This window comes from Palaemon carinicauda, chromosome 3 (genome assembly GCF_036898095.1).
Source record: "Palaemon carinicauda isolate YSFRI2023 chromosome 3, ASM3689809v2, whole genome shotgun sequence".
In the NCBI taxonomy this organism is placed as follows: Eukaryota; Metazoa; Arthropoda; class Malacostraca; order Decapoda; family Palaemonidae; genus Palaemon; species Palaemon carinicauda.
The window spans coordinates 166,706,823-166,722,911 of NC_090727.1; the positions used below are offsets into that span (position 1 = coordinate 166,706,823).

Below are 16,089 nucleotides of genomic sequence, written 5' to 3' on the forward strand. Positions count from 1 at the left end.
CGAGCAAAGATCAGACAATGGTGTCTTAACTTTACGGTCCAACTAACCATTTTCAAGTTCAATTTTTCTTGTTCCCTTTCGTGGCTTACCGAACGATTTAATTCGTTTCTCCAATCAAATACTTTTCACTTTGATCTTTCGTTATTTTTGGCGTAATTATATTCATGAAGGTAATCTGTCGTTTGATTATATTATTTATGACGATGAAATTCACTTTTAAAATGATTACATTTTCTTTTCCACTTTCAAGGCAGCTGTTTATATGTATATTATTTTCCCCTTGTAATTCTTACTGTGTTTTTTTTTTTTATGGTTTACTTATGAATCTATTAAATTTTCAATTTCTTTTTATTACTGTTTCAGGGGGAAAAGGTGGAACACCAGATGAAGGCCGGCATCCTGGTGTCAGGCAGGAACCTGGTCCTACAGATGGTTCGGCGGACATCTGCCGGTAACTACACCTGCACGGCCACGAATACATTAGGAACCACCACTAGCAATGTCGTCCCTCTGGTCATACGATGTAAGTTTAAAGCTTGAGTTTTGAATTGGACGTGAATTTATTATTTACTGGTCAATTTCACCCCGTACATAATGTCGTCCCTCTGGCCATACGATGTAAGTTTAAAGCTCGAGTTTTGAATTGGACTTGAATTTATGATTTACTGGTCAATTTCACTCGGTACGTAATGTTGTCCCTTTTGTCATACGATGTAAATTTAAAAAGTCGAGTTATGAATCGGAATTGAATTTATTTATAATTTATTGGTGAATTTCACACGGTACTTCCTGTCTTTTGCTGAGCCTTAATTCAAGTAAGGGAAAGAAAAAGTAACTCTATGGCAGGATTGGAATAAGTAAACGTGAGATATGAGTACTCATATGTATTAGTGGATACATATAGTAATGATACTTAACTTCAAATAATTGCAGATGAACGTATGAGTGCGTTATTGGCCACTTGATAATTTTCCTCTCTTCTCCTTTATTTTGTCTGTACATGTTATACTCAAGCTATAAAGCGTTGAGATTTTTATTCAAGGGAAGGGGTAATAATCTGGTCGTTATGAATTTTTTTCTTCTGCGCAAAATTGTTATAAAGACTGGCCGGGCTTCGTGTGAGACATGACACAATTGCTAATCGCTGGAAAGTTTCAACTCTTTCCAGTTGGAACCCTCCTTTTATTATATTTGCATTTTATTTCATAGCACTATGTTTCTCGCACTTGCTTGTTTTACCCTATTTATGTTTTTTTACCGCATAAATATATTTGTTCATGTTTTTTTTTTAGATATGAATAATGAATAATCCTGGAGATTCAATATTTAGTTGATATTTTGAATAATGAATAATCCTGGATATTCAATATTTAGTTGCTATTTGTATGAACAGTTCTTGTAGACGTCTTAGATTCGAATTGGAAAATCTTGAACAACGATTTGACATCTTGATATCAGCTGACATCATTCATCTTTGCAAGCTTATTGAATAAAATTTGCATTTCATTTACAATCAGGAAAGATTTAACATCTAGCAAACCTCACTCATCTTTAAAGATTATTAAATGAAGATTTTAATTACTCTTCGAAGTGGGAATAACGACTCGGCAAATGATTGACACCATTATTGTTATTATTATTATTATTATTATTATTATTATTATTATTATTATTTATTATTATTATTATTATTATTATTATTATTATTATTATTACTAGCCAAGCTACAACCCTAGTTGGAAAGGCAAGATGTTATACAGTAAGCCCAAGGGCTCCAATAGGGAAAAGTAGCCCAGTGAGGAAAGGAAATAAGGAAATAAATAAAGGATGGGAATAAATTAACAATAAATCATTCTAGAAACAGTGACAACGTCAAAACAGATATGTCCTATATAAACTATTAACAACGTCAAAAACAGATATGTCATATATAAACTATAAAAAGACTCGTGTCAGCCTGGTCAACAAAAAAACATTTGCTCCAACTTTGAACCTTTGAAGTTCTGAAGTTCAACTTTAAATGCCACAGAAGAAAGGAAAGATTAATACTATGAAGATATGGAAAGTGTAATAAGATGAGATCCCAGAGAGAGATATGAAAATTGTAATTGGAAACTTCAATGCTAAAGTTGGAAGCAATAATAATAAGTGTCGGAATGCCAGACGTTTGTCTAGCATAGAATCCCGGCAATTGATTATGCGCTTTGGAGAATCTCCTCAGTGATCACATTCCCTATAAACTATTCGCTTTATTGGGGGCAAATATTGATCCCAGATTCACAATAGAGGGCGAATAACAAATGTCTCTCTTAGATAGCCGCGAACACAGGTTAATTAATTTCATTCATGAATCTGATGAGCGTTTTTATCTTTCATGCTTTGAAGCTATTAAGCCACAGTGAAGGTAATTTCATTTTTAATGGGGTCTCTCTCTCTCTCTCTCTCTCTCTCTCTCTCTCTCTCTCTCTCTCTCTCTCTCTCTCTCTCAGGTCAAGTAGGTTAACCCCTTTAATTTCTCTTGCTGTGTTTTTAAGGGGATGAAAGGATAAAGTATTTTTATTGATGTAAATGAAAAAGAAAATAACTAAATATCTCGTTTATCCTCGAGTGAACAGATTAAACTTTAATTCTTGAAAGAAATAATAATTCTTTAGTGAAGAATTGTATTGTGAAACAATCCAGTTACTTATATGTAACTGAAAGTAGTTATGATTATCAGAACTTTTGTTCATTGTCTATCAAAGTCGGAATAGATAGGGATCTTATGATACACTATTAACAGCTGTCTATTAGTCTCTTCGCTTCTTCTTGTCGTCAGTTTTTTATAGATATTCTATATAGAAAAGATGTCATGCTATACTTACATGGAAGATAGATGGTTAGTATAAGTAACTCTTCAAGAGGTTCCCAAATGAACCTTCATCACAGAGTAGGACAGATTGAGCTTTATGGATGTATGCAGTGGTAATGTGTGCCCATTTTCAATGCCCTTTAATTCAAGACTAGTGTACGCGACCCGTCTAAAGAATGGCCAAATTTTTAGGCGAATACACACACGGATTCAACCCTTTCCTAGCTACACCATGGCAGTTTCTGCAATTTGTGGGAATGAATAAAATTCAAAAGATTTTCTCGGTCTGAATTTTACTTGATTAAAACTCTTCAAGTTGGTTTTGCATCGTAATTGTGGGTTATCTCGGAATGCGCAACGGACCAAAATTTACGAAGGTTTTATATTTTTTCTATGTTTTGTGCGGATATCTTTGAGATATACGTAAGGAAATAAGATTTCCTTAAATTTTTCTGCTAGTTTAGCATGTGTGTGATATGGGATTTGGATAGTCTTCATCATTTGAGATTAGTCCTAACATTCTAACAGTAATATAAATTTTTGCTATATTTTAAACTGGGAGACAGGGTGTCAAAGCATTAAAATCTAGTCCCGACAGTCTTCTAACGTTACAGCCTTAAAATCTTCTCGTCGCTCTACGTGATATTTTCCTAAGCCAGAAAATCCACTGGGATTTACTAGAGTAAGTTGACGCCTATATTCTTTAGTGTGTAAAATGATTTATCTTCTGCATGGCGATGATGATGAGGAGGAGGGGGAGGAGGAGGAGGAAGGATGAGCATTTGAGGGAGGAGGAGGAGCATGATGAAGGTTGTCTTTGAAGGATGGATTATCGAGTCATTCAAATGGGATTTCGCGGATAATGCAACCATCGCTTCGCGGATAATGCAGCCGTTGCTTCAGCATCGTCAACGTATCTTACTAACGCTTCGTGATGCTTCAGGTGCTGCAGGAGTATGTGACGCTGTTTTAGACTGGCGAGAGTGGTCGTTTATCATTTCAGGTACAGAGAAAAATTTTGATAGAAGTTAGTGGATTAATATTGTGGAAGATATTTTGCCTGGTTACTTAATATGAAAATCATCCGTTTTCTATCGAAATTTTTTTTGGGAAAAGACATAGGAATCAAATTGTCAAAATATATGACATCACTACTTCAGGATTGACAACCTTATTTGCAAATAAGTTTATAAATATTTTTATTATATGCTTTAATTTTTGAGATTTTGTGATACCCGTAGACTCGAAAATGAAATTGATAAAAGAAAATTGAATGCCTACAATTTTTGCTAACATATCTGTATATACAGCAGTATTTTGCTGCCGGTTTTAAAAATGTATGAGTTTTTACTTTAAATTCTTTTTATAGAACTTCTGTGACTAAATTTTTAGCTGAAATATCAATGTACTTTTCTTTCTTTTATTTTCGATATTTAGTCTTCGTGTGTATCTTTCTTTTTTATTCTTTTAGATCAATCTTTTCACTTGTATCATTTATTTTCACAACCCTCATTATTATTATTATTATTATTATTATTATTCTTGGTAGGAGACCCTCCTTCAGGCAGGTGGAATTGAAAATAATGGCTGCTTCGGCAGAATTTAATTTTAGGTCCAATTTTTCTATTCTTCGGACTATTTGTGTCTCAGAGTTGCTACATATAGCTAGTAAGTGGGCGAAGTTCATCAGGTAGAAGGATAAACAACAGGTTAAGTTTGGAGTAATTATTGCAGTAACAAATGATACTCGAAAATTACAGTAAGTCAAGTTAGGAGTTGCGACGCGTTTCGGAACGGCTGGTTCCTTCTTCAGGCGAGAAGTGAGGCTCTGGCTGAATCTGGGTCCTTATATATGCCGAGTCTGGTTCGTAGAGAAGGCCTCGAATTTTCTGATTGGTCGAGCGGAGGTCCCGAATTTTCTGATTGGTCGAGCGGAGGTTGTAGGTGCTGGTGGCAGGTGCACGACGAGCTCTGGTATGATTCCTGGTGTGAGAGGTAGGAAGGGATCCTGGATCCTGATTGGTCAAGGCGCGCTCCGAGCCAGAAAAAGATTCAGGCAAGCTCCTCTCTCGCTCAGTGGACTGGGCTGAGAAAGGTAACCGAGCTCTCTGATTGGCTGAGGCGTGCACCGAGACGGGCTGGGACTCAGTCAGCCCATTCCTATGCTCATCAGGATGAAATTCCGGGCCATGTTCGGCGCCAAAATTCACGTTAGGTCCGACGATTTCTTCGTTTGTAGAGGTGTCACGATCGGGGTTGTCTTGATTCTGGGGGTCTGATTCTTGATTACGTACGTTAGTACGTCGACATGATGGTAGCAGGAACATTTCTTGTGTGGTATTCAATGATGGTCTCTCACTTTGGATAAGCAGGGCTTCCAAAATTCGTAAACGCCTGCTGTCCGTGGCGCTACCGATAACTTCGGTGTTAGCAACGATGTCCGTCCTGCTAATCTGTGAGTTGTGTCGTTGTAAAGCATGATTTTTGATGGCCCCTTGCTGCACGTGGCACGAGATCCTTTTCGAGAGCTTCATAGTAGTCATTCCTATGTACTTGCCGGGGCATCCACGGACTGGGCATTGGTAGGAGTAGACCACATTAGTCTTCTTCAAAGGATCGTTCTCGGGGGGCGCTGGGTTATTCTTCATAATCAAGCTGCGTGTTTTCCTTGTCTGGTAGTAAATGAGCTTTACTTTCGTGTTCTCGTCGGTGGGTGAAACGTTATTTTTGATGATTTCCTTGATGGCCTTTTCGTCCCGTTGGTATTCGGAGTGCATGAGGCCTTTGTAGTATAGTCTGATGTCCTTAGGTCCGTTGTTGGAGGTGTCGGACCTGGCTGTGGTGTCGTCGGATTCCTGGCTGGCATTGTCGGACCCTTCCACCGAAGGGGCCCCGTACCACTTATCTATGGCTGTCCTCACTTCTCGTTGAACTTGCTTGTTACTATAGCCGTTGTTGATGAGGACCTGTGCGGTCCTTTCCAGCTCCTTGTGGGTGTTAGTCCAAGTCGAGCAGTGGGACAGGGCCCTACGGACAAAGGCCTTGATGGTCGAGGCCTTGTAACGAGCAGGACACTCGCTATCTCCGTTAAGACACATGCCCAGGTTAGTGGGCTTAGTGTAGACGGTGGTCTGGAAACCTTCGTCGGTAGAAGAGATCAAGACGTCCTGGAACGGGAGGCGGTTGTCAATGCTATGTTCGAGGGTAAAGTGAAGGACACTGTTATCCTCGAAGGTTCTTCGTAAGTTTTCAATGGCGTTGATGGAAGTGGCGTTGATGAAGGTGTCGTCGATGTAGCGGAAGTAGACGGCAGGGCACTCGAGTTGGGAGATTATTATTATTATTATTATTATTATTATTATTATTATTATTATTATTATTAATGTTTTTATTATTATTATTATTATTATTATTATTATTATTATTGTTGGTGTTGTTGTTTTTATTATTATTATCATTATAATTAGGTAAACTACAACCATAGTTGGAAAAGCAGGATGCTATAAGCCCAAGGGTTCCAACAGGGAAAAATAGCCCAATGAGGAAAGGAAACAACGAAATAAACCATGAGAGAAGTAATAACAATCAAAATAAAATATTTTAAGATCATTGCCTACTTTAAATTAGATCTATCATATATAAACTATGATAAACATCTCATCGTAGTTTCCCCAGAGGTAGATGGAAGGGGCTTTTTTACATCCAATTATTCAACCCAGGCCTGAAAAAAAATTGGGGGAAATAGTGGGAGAGGAAAATGATAAGAAACGATATATATATATATATATATATATATATATATATATATATATATATATATATATATATATATATAGAAAAATTCCAAAGACAGAGGGAAAACTTCATAAGAAGCGACATTGACGATGAATTAAAAAAGATAGATGGAAATTCGAAGGAATTAAGGAGAGTTTCAAAGAAAGAGACTAAAAAAGATTAATAAAAAAACGGAGATGGAAATAGAATTCAAAGAGGTTAAACCTGACATTTGAAGATCAGAAGGTTATATGAGAATTACGGAAAAAGCAAATATTATCTGAAAAAAAGATTTATTTCATTGGATGATTAAAACGAATTTACAGATTCTCTGATATTCTCTAATTTAGTATGTTTTAATTAGTTATTTTTTATATCTTCTTTAATAACCTGGTTATTTTCCATAAGATCTATAATATTTTGATATTTTTAATTTTATTTTTATATAATAATGTACCATACTAAATTTTGTATGTCGCAATAGTCTTGATTTTTATATTCAATACAGCAATACGTTATATTCCGTTCTTTTTTTGACAAAGAAGCGAAGGAATAGCAAATGCGTGTTACAGACTAATAAACAAACAAACAAAGCCTCTCCAACACCTTCTAAAAACATAAGACACCTCATACGTCTCGAATTGTCAACCTAACCACGCCAGGACTCCTCGCTTCTGAGTGGAAGGTCTCTGGTGAATGGTACAAGCTAAAGCAGTCCTTCAAAAGAAAGGCAACTGTGCTTACCTCCATGCAAAATGAGAAAATAAATCCTTAATAGAAGAAGAAGCGAAGGGATTATAATAAATCAAGAAATATCCTGTTTTTTTTTTATTGTAAATCATGAAGTTTTGAAAAGAAACATGGGAAAAGGGACCAATAGTGAGAGTTGATTGATTAGTTATACTTACTCTCTCTCTCTCTCTCTCTCTCTCTCTCTCTCTCTCTCTCTCTCTCTCTCTCTCTCTCTCTCTCTCTCTCTCTCATTCATGTTTAGATAAAGAGAATCCGGTCTTTATGTTGCTTTTGAAAATAATACTTTTTCCTAACATTCTGACAATCTATTTATTTAATGCAGTGTTTCAAATAACAAAATATGATTCTGTCTGTCTGTCTGTCTCTCTCTCTCTCTCTCTCTCTCTCTCTCTCTCTCTCTCTCTCTCTCTCTCTCTCTCTCTCTCTCTCTCTCTCTCAGACTAGCTCGCTAGTAACGTTCAGTATTAGAACTCGCGAACATTATACCCATTTCAGGTTATTGAACCAAAGGGCTTATGGAAAGCTCATTGGATCAACTGCCTTTGCATACGTGAAGGGAACATAGGAAGGTTAATTACTATAATGAGAAAGACGAAAGATTATCATGTATAATCAAGTTATTGGAGGATACATCAAGGATTCTACAGACTGTTATTATTATTATTATTATTATTATTATTGTTATTGCAATAAATGTTAAAGAGGTGGAATAAGTCATGTGGTTCACACTTCATTTAAGGTGCTCTCGACTGCTATCAAATGATTTAATTACTAACATCTAAACGTAAAGACTATGCGTGAACTTTACAATAAGGATTATTATAAAGATGATGGATGCATCCTAAAACGAAATCTAAAGATGCCTCCATAAGATTCGCACTGAATGCAGTTTAGACTAGGGTGTTTGACAGAAATGTTAATAATATTCTTAAAAGGTTTATGGACAGTGTTGTGGGCAGATCATATTAGGAAACTGGATATAAATTGCGGTGTGATATGGTTTCTATCGGCTTGGAAATGAAGTAAGAACTCAAACACAGATGGTTTGGACATGTGATGGGAATGGATGAAGAACTGGTATTTACATAGTTGATGTGGAAGATAACTAATAAAAGTGCCCTAGATGCCATGTGAAACTCAAAGTCTAAAGAGAGTTAGGCTATATAATGTAGGTCTTAGTGAAACCATCCTGAATGAGGATTTTAAACTCGGTGGGGGTGTTGAGGTTGGAGGCGCTTGAGATAAATCCTTTCATGTTTAATTCAAGAAAAAAAAAACGGATAGAAAAACAAAACAGATATTTGTTCTATGTAAACTTAAGTTATCAAAATAACTTTTCGACTAAAATCGGTTTTAAACGGAATTTATTGTTTGTTAGAAATATGAAGAATGTTGTCCGAAAAATGCGTCGAAATTAAGGGTGGAAGGAGGCTCTGTTGTATCATGTAAGTTTACAAATTTCCGTCGAATTTAAGGGTGAAAGGAGGCTCTTATTATATAATGTTTACAAAATTCCGTCGAATTTAAGGGTGAAAGGAGGCTCTTATTATATAATGTTTACAAAATTCCGTCGAATTTAAGGGTGAAAGGAGGCTCTTATTATATAATGTTTACAAAATTCCGTCGAATTTAAGGGTGAAAGGAGGCTCTTATTATATAATGTTTACAAATTTCCGTCGAATTTAAGGGTGAAAGGAGGCTCTTATTATATAATGTTTACAAAATTCCGTCGAATTTAAGGGCGGAATGAGTCTCTATTATATCATGTTAGTTTACAAAATTCCGTCGAATTTAAGGGTGGAAGGAGGCTCTATTATATCATGTTTACAAAATTCCGTCGAATTTAAGGGTAGAAAGAGGCTCTATTATATCGTCTACTTTGTCTGCATCTTTTCCCACTTATATGTGGGGTCGATGTTTCTGGTCAGCTTTCTCCATCTACCTCTGTCCCACACCTCGTCACCGGTTAATCCCTTTGATCGAAGGTCATCCTTGATACAGTCCACCCGCCTTCGCTTTTGCCTCCCTCCCCTTCTCGTTCCCCGTACCTCCATTTCCTTCCCTCTTCTCCCAATATACTGTTCATCTCTTCTCATGACGTGACCATACCACCTCAGTCTACTTTCTTGGATCTTGGAAGGAGGCTCTATTATATCATGTTTACAAAATTCCGTTGAATTTAAGGGTGGAATGAGGCTCTATTATATAATGTTTACAAAATTTCGTAAAATTTGAGGGAGGAAGGAAGCTCTATTATATCATGTTTAAGAAATTCCGTCGAATTTTAGGGTGGAAGGAGAATCTATTATATCATTTTAGTTTTCAAAATTCCGTCGAATTTAAGGGGTGGAATGAGGCTCTATTATATCATGTTTACAAAATTTCGTCGAATTTAAGGGTGGCAGGAGGCTCTATTATATCATGTTTACAAAATTCCCTCGAATTTAAGGGTGGCAGGAGGCTCTATTATATCATGTTAGTTTACAAAATTCCGTCGAATTTAAGGTTGGAAGGAGGCTCTATCATATCATGTTAGTTCACAAAATTCTGTCGTATGAGGCTCTATTATATTATGTTAGTTCACAAAATTCCGTCGAATTTAAGGGTGGAATGAGGCTCTATTATATCATGTTAGTTTAAAAAATTCCGTCGAATTTAGGGGTGGAATGAGGCTCTATTATATTATGTTAGTTTACAAAATTTCGTCGAATTTGAGGGTGGCAGGAGGCTCTATTATATCATGTTTAGAAAATTCCGTTGAAATTAGGTTGGAATGAGGCTCTATTACATCATGTTTACTAAATTCCGTTGAAATTAAGGTTGGAATGAGGCTCATTTATATCATGTTTAGAAAATTCCGTCGAAATTAAGATCGGAAGGAGGCTCTATTATATCATGTTAGTTTACAAAATTCCGTCGAATTTAAGGTTGCAGTGAGGGTCTATTATATCATGTTTACAAAATTCTGTCGAATGTAAGGGTGGAAAGAGGCTCTGTTATATCATGTTAACAAAATTCCGTCGAAATAACGTTGGAATGATGCTCTATTACATCATGTTTACAAAATTCCGTCAAATTTAAGGGTGGAAGGATGCTATTATATCATGTTTACAAAATTCCGTCGAATTTAAGATCGGAAGGAGGCTCTATTACATCATATATACTGAATTCCGTCGAAATTAAGGCTGCATTATATCATAAAAGTGTATCTGTAATATTTCAGGAAGGCTACTAACGAATTCCTACTAAGGATTTTCTATAGGAATGTTTTAATGAACACTCGCTGCCAAGGTATCTATCTTTATTCCTCTGCTAAAGGGAATGGCCGTTTTGATGAGCACTGTATATTCCTCACGGAAATGACCTCTGCCATTTGCCTGATGAATAAGACTTTAAAAGGGAGTAAAGAGAAGCCAGTTTGTTAACTCTCACTCTCTCTCTCTCTCTATCAAAGGATTTCAGGAGAGTAGCCATCAGAGACTGAGATGAAATATGCATATACTGTACACTCGTATTTACATTTGCACACACACATATACCACGCACACACATACACACACATATATATATATATATATATATATATATATATATATATATATATATATGTTTGTGTGTGCATGTAATTATATGTAGTTATGTATGTGTTTGCTCTCGAATTAATCTATATATATATATATATATATATATATATATATATATATATATATATATATGTATATATATATATTTATGTTGTGTGAGAGAGAGAGAGAGAGAGAGAGAGAGAGAGAGAGAGGAGAGAGAGAGAGAGAGAGAGAGTAAACAAGCACATATCTACGATAATTAACAAGTACAACTTAGTATGCAGTATCAAATGTTAACCTTTTCATTTTTTGCAGTTGAAATTTACTATTACAATAATAATTTTTAATTTTTAATTTTTTTTTTTTTTTTTTTTTTTTTTTTTTTTTTTTTTACTATAGTGGTGACATGGATGTAACATACATTTTTCTATCCGGATTCTTTTGTTTATTGTTATTTTGTATCATTGTTTTCCCACTCACACATACAACAACTCTGATAAAAGGGGGGAAAGTAATTTATCACGTTGACTGCAGTCACCTTTTATACCATTAGATTTATGACGTAAAATATCTTTGCTTGTACTAGAAACTATTTCTCCCATTTATCTCTTGAATGAAAGTACTGAAGCTTACTCCATCTCACTTAGCGTCAGACATACCTTGTGTGCGCTTTGCTGTGTCACTCTTGACAGTAATTAATTACCCTTTTCTCTCATTTAGTTCAACATCGGATGTGGCAAGTTACTTTTGCCCTAATTAATTTTACCCAGATGTAATTGTTCTCTCCGTGCTTATGTATTTAGCCCGCCAGCGTTTTCTTCTTCTTCTGCTTCATCTCCTCCTCCTCCTCCTCCTCCTCCTCCTCCTCCTCCTCCTCTTCTTCTTCTTCTTCTTTTCTTTTTTTTGTGTGTGTGTTAACAGTGTGATATCCACTCAAGGAAGTACCTATACCCAATATAGTGTGCCTTGTTCGACACACTGAAGGCGGTTATTAAATTTAATTCCCTCTGCTTTTAGTTCATCATTCTTTACCGTTGTTATATTCTTTTATACAAATTAAACTTTTAAATCAATTTTACTCCTATGTTAATGATGCAGTATGAATAAATCGTTCAGTTTGATTTTACGAATCTAGAAATATGACTATGATATCTTTAAGTTACTTAGTAATATCTTGACTCGACGATGTCATTTCAGATATTATTATCCCTTCTAATTGTTTTACTATCCACTCTATCTCCCAATCCATGATTTCAAAAGACCTTGAATTCACAATAAGTTCATAATTTCCCAACCATGTAATTGCAAATGCTCTTTTCCCCTTTAATTGTTTTACTGTCGACTGTATCTCCCAATGCATGATATCAAAAGACCTTGAATTCATATTAAGTTCATAATTTTCCAACCATGTAATTGCAAATGCTCTTTTCCCCTTTAATTGTTTTACTGTCCACTGTGTCTACAAAATTTTACTGTCCACTTTATCTTCCAAAACAGAAAATTACTCCACCCTCTCTTCTTGTTTGATCAGATCTCCCGGTGTGCATCGGCGGATCTCAGACCGTGGCAGTGGCAGAAGGGGAGGACGTCAGACTGAACTGTCAGGTGGACGCCCAGCCCGACGACGACCTCCGGTTCACCTGGTACTTCAACAACACCCTCGACACCGTTGAGGTGGAACGACACCGGATCAAGGTTGAGCAAGGACACAGCTTCCTTGACTACACCCCGAGGTAAGCCCTTTACATCCTTCATTCCCTTTATGACGTAAATCTACTTCCACTCCACCATTTGCAGCAACAACAGACCCCAAGTACTTAAACTGATCTACCTCCTCAAGTAACTCTCACTCAGAGTCTGATGAAGGTGTGTATTCCATGACAAAGTTATGGGAAATGTTGAATAAACACAAAGACAACTTGCCGGTTCCTGAAAGACTGAAACACGTTTCTGTGCTTTTATTCTCGTTGTTGTTTAATGTTAATCATTATTTGTTCTCTTGGTTATTCATCTCGTCTTTTCCTCCATAGATAATCTCTCTGTCCTTTCTGCCCTTAGTTATCTAAATTGCCATGTCTCCTAATTACTTATAGTGCCCCGTTCTTATAGTTATCCAATCCTAGAATCTTTTTTTCTGTCGTAGGCGGTGCATTATTACACTCATGGTTATATACTGTTTATTATATTTTTAGATTAAATCTTTCTTATCTTGTTTATTAAGGCATTATTGTTTTTATTTTGGGAACATTTGATCTGGTGATCCTGAGATTGGTCTTTATTTGGGGAATTAAAATTTTAAATATATAACCTTATTTTTATATGATTATATTTTTCTTCATTAACATTAACTATTTTCTAAAATGGTGGTGTATGAGTCCCTTTGATTTTATCATTCATTTCATCGTTTTAACCTTTTAAACTATTTAAAAAGGTCAGAATGACTCAACCTCTCGAGGTGCAGGTGTCAGAAAATTCTACCGAATTCATAAAACCAGACAAAAAGAAAAAATGTATATATAACATCACTTCCGGAAGCTTTCCAATATATTTTCGATAGCTTGAAACTCTATATGATATTTGGAACCATGTTTTCCATTAAATCTTCATCCTTGAGTTGATGGTAGAATAACTTGGCTAGTAATGGCTGCCATTCTCAAATCGTACGTGACCATTGGGGTCCAAAACAAGTAACGCACAAACAATGCTTTTTGTTCCCCCCTAAAAAATATCCTGAATCGTTGGAAATGTCAAAAGCAACAGAATATATATAATTTATTATGATATAGCTTTTTGAACCGTAGTCATCCATTTTCTTCATGGGCGTTGTACATTAACTCTTGTCAATCTATCCAGCAAAAACGAAAAATAGAAGTATATCGGACGGATTGCTCGGTTTTTATCTGGCTGGAAATGATTTTGGAGGAGAAGGATTACGAGGTTAGAGTGGTAAATGCATCTGCATGAGTATTTTTTTGTATAAGTAGAATTTTTAATGGAATTCCCATTACGGCGCTGGATTACCCTCTCTCTCTCTCTCTCTCTCTCTCCTCTCTCTCTCTCTCTCTCTCTCTCTCTCTCTCTCTCTCTCTCTCTCTCTCGTGGTGGTGCTAGTGCTTGAACTATTATCTTCATTTCCGATGAATCTAAAGTCTCTCTCTCTCTCTCTCTCTCTCTCTCTCTCTCTCTCTCTCTCTCTCTCTCTCTCTCTCTCTCTTTTGATACTTGAAATATTTGATAATCGCTTTATTGTAATGATGGTAATAGTGCTTGAAATTTTATCTTTATTTTCGATTAATCTAAAATCAGTCTCTCTCTCTCTCTCTCTCTCTCTCTCTCTCTCTCTCTCCTCTCTCTCTCTCTCTCTCTCTCTCTCTCTCTCTTATATATATATATATTTTTTTTCTCTTATATTTCTTGCCATTGTGTAGGTATTGTCTTCTTGAATTATTTTAAATTACCTTAAATATTGTTGTATTTAGTTTTTTTTTTTTTTTTTACTACTATTGTTACTACTACTTTAATTGGAAAAGCAGGATACTATAAGTCAAGGGCTACAAAAGGAAAAATAACCTAGTGAGGAAAGTAAATAAGAAAACAAATAGAATAGTGTACCCTCAATCAAGGGAACTCTAACCCAAGACATTGGAAGACCATGCTACTGAGGCTATGGTATTACCCAAGACTAGAGAACAATGGTTTCATTTTGGATTGTCCTTCTCCGAGAAGAGCCGCTTATCATAGTTAAAGAATCTCTTCTACCCTTACCAAGTGGTATGTAGTCACTGAACAATTACAGACTCTGCAATAGTTCTCGTGTTCCATTTTTAGCTGGGTTTTGTTCTAAGGATCTAATTTTAGAGGTAACTTTTATGGGTTCATTAACTGTTGCTTGTGTAATTATATATGGCTTTGCTATAGGTTTAACTCTTATGTATAGATTTTATCTTGTCTATTATAGGTCAAGAGGTTCTTGAAATTTAAAATACTTTTTTTTTCGGCTATTTTGATGTTGTCAGGTGTATGAGGAAAGAGGAGATTGTGTCAAGAATAACCCAGTCTATTCGGTGTGTGTGTTTGTGTGTGTGTGTGTGTGTGTGTGTGTGTGTGTAGGCATAGGAAAACTGAGCCGTACCGAGAGAGGGATCCAATTTAGTATTATATTGCCAGTCAAAGGACCCAATAATTCTAGCAGTAGCATCTCAACGGTTTAGTGATTTTTACCTACGGAAAAACGAAAAATTGTCTGAGACTCATAAATATGATCATAGCTTTTGCTTGTTGAGACTTCCCAGTTTTGCTGATACAGTGTGGAAACTGCAGTAAGCTTGTAACGCTGAGATCCGTAATTCAGTATTTTCTGGTTTATTCTGTATTTCTGTCGTCTTTTAATTCTGGTAAATTTACGAAGGGACTGATTTCTATATCCTTATCTTTTTTCCTGTTATTTTCCATTCAAACACAATTTTTAACAAATAGATTTCTGGAGAACTGCAGCTTTTTTAAAAAACAACTCTCTCTCTCTCTCTCTCTCTCTCTCTCTCTCTCTCTCTCTCTCTATATATATATATATATATATATATATATATATATACAATGTGTGTGTGATTGCGTGTGTGCTTATTTCATAATTTCAAAACTTTTCATCTTTATGACACAAAAACTGAACGGTGTATTAAATCCATGCATCGTACCATGAGCCTCGTGGTATGAAGGATGAGCTCTACAGTGCCGAAAGTGGCCTATGAGTATACACCCGTTGCAGGTATAATACCTGTTTTCACGCTTTGATAATGAGGCCCAAGGATACTATCAGTAATCTCTACTCTTGAATTCCAACTCTGCTAACTTGACAGCATCCAGGAGTAGCGCAGTATATTGAAAGACACATTACATTGGTGGAAATAGAGATTTTCATAGGTATGTAGATGTGTTGATGCTTATTTTTCTGATGTTTATAGTTTTACATAACTATTTTCTTGTTTGTCATTGTTTTCTTGAATATGAAGGGTTGGAAAGTCAACTGATATTTATACGTCTTAATGTTCAGTAATTATATATGCAAACAAAGATCTTTTACAAATGACCAATACTTTCGCAAGTGCATCCGGTAGGAAACAAAGCCATAATAAGTTCTTATGATATGTA

The 16,089-nt window shown here is 35.8% G+C and overlaps 1 pseudogene; it reads left to right on the forward strand.

Annotated features, from left to right (window-relative positions):
* LOC137638753 (nephrin-like) overlaps window positions 1–16,089 on the forward strand; it is a 748,229-nt pseudogene that overhangs the window by 480,784 nt on the left and 251,356 nt on the right.